At 42.7% G+C, this 1,486-nt stretch overlaps 1 pseudogene; it reads right to left on the bottom strand.

The window, feature by feature from the left end:
- Positions 1-674: 674 nt before the first annotated feature.
- LOC126204495 (5S ribosomal RNA) lies at positions 675-792 on the bottom strand (annotated as a pseudogene).
- Between the last annotated feature and the right edge of the window lie 694 nt (positions 793-1,486).

Raw genomic sequence — 1,486 nt, 5'->3', positions numbered from 1 at the left:
AGCAATCGAAAAATCAATGAATATCCTTTTATCCTTTGGATCGGGACGAGCTTCATCGCCTTTCTTATTATAAGCCCACGATTTTTATCTCTTGAGTAAGGAAGAGGCGGTAATTTCTCATTCAGGTAGAGCATGCGGCCTCAACACATTTCAACATGGTTGACTAGGATATTGCATTGATTGTTTCGTCGGTTCTCGGTAGAATGTTTGGGATGTTCCTTTGACTGAGCGATCTATCGGATCTTGGCACCATATTTTGTACATTATGAATGAAAACATACACAACACTGGTGCAATATTGTAGAATATTTATTATTCCTTTCACAAACTGGTCTTCGGCTGTTGCGCCATTATCAGATACAAGAAAACTAGCGTACCTAGAGAATATCTTTATTTCCGGAGATAAAAACACTAGCGTTAGGTTAAGGAATAAAACTAGAGGGATTATTTAAATGTAAATGCAATGTATCTAACACTTCGTCGTCAGGCCACAAGGGGCCCATCGGGACCATCCGACTGCCGTGTCATCCTCAGGTGAGGATGCGGATAGGAGGCGCGTGTGGTCAGCAAACCGCTCTCCCGGTCCTTAGGATGGTTTTCTTTGACCGGAGCCGCTACTATTCGGTCGAGTAGCTCCTCAGTTGGCATCACGAGGCTGAGTGCACCCCGAAAAATGGCAACAGCACATGGCGGCCCGGATGGTCACCCATCCAAGTGCCGGCCACGCCCGACAGCGCTTAACTTCGGTGATCTGACGGGAACCGGTGTAGCCGCTGCGGCAAGGCCGTTGCCCGATGTATCTAAGACAAAACATACATTAAACAGATGTTCATAGAAGAAAATAAAGTGAAGCATAATCTTTGGTGGCACGTTCCAAAGCTTTGGCTGCACAAAATAATGCTGTCTGTAATAGTTCTTAGTTTACAAATAGTGAAGATATACTAGTGAGATTAACGGCGTAAGTGAAGCAGCTATGATTACACGAACTAATTTTTTAACACGACAAGAGAAATTATAGCAACGGAAATAAAGGAAAATGGAGCATGTGAGTAAGAGGGGTAATTTACAACGTGGTCTCGATGGGATTGTCTGTAGTACATGCAGTTAGAAGTAGGGAGTAAGGGAACTGTCTCTGGTCACTCGGTGCTAAGTTCGGACTAACAGACATATGTCTATTCATTTCCATAATTTCAAGACAGTTCATCTGCCTTCCTTTATGGATTGCTGTCGTACTTCACGTTTCATCTCGTAATTACGGCCTTCTTTAAACAGGTGGTCTTAGTGATTTCCTTAGCTGCTGAAACTTCCTTTACCAGAAGATCTCCTTTGATCAGGTGTGAAATTTGGCAGCTTCGATCATATTTGCGTTCAGCATGTGGCATGTTATTCAATCTGTATATTGACCAAGCAGTAAAGGAAACAAAAGAAAAATTCGGAGTAGGTATTAAAATCCATGGAGAAGAAATAAAAACTTTGAGGTTTGCCG

The sequence above is a fragment of the Schistocerca nitens genome, chromosome 9 (genome assembly GCF_023898315.1).
Source record: "Schistocerca nitens isolate TAMUIC-IGC-003100 chromosome 9, iqSchNite1.1, whole genome shotgun sequence".
Taxonomy (NCBI): Eukaryota; Metazoa; Arthropoda; class Insecta; order Orthoptera; family Acrididae; genus Schistocerca; species Schistocerca nitens.
Note: the sequence above shows the minus strand (reverse complement) of the source record. Positions and strands in the feature narration are given on the sequence as shown.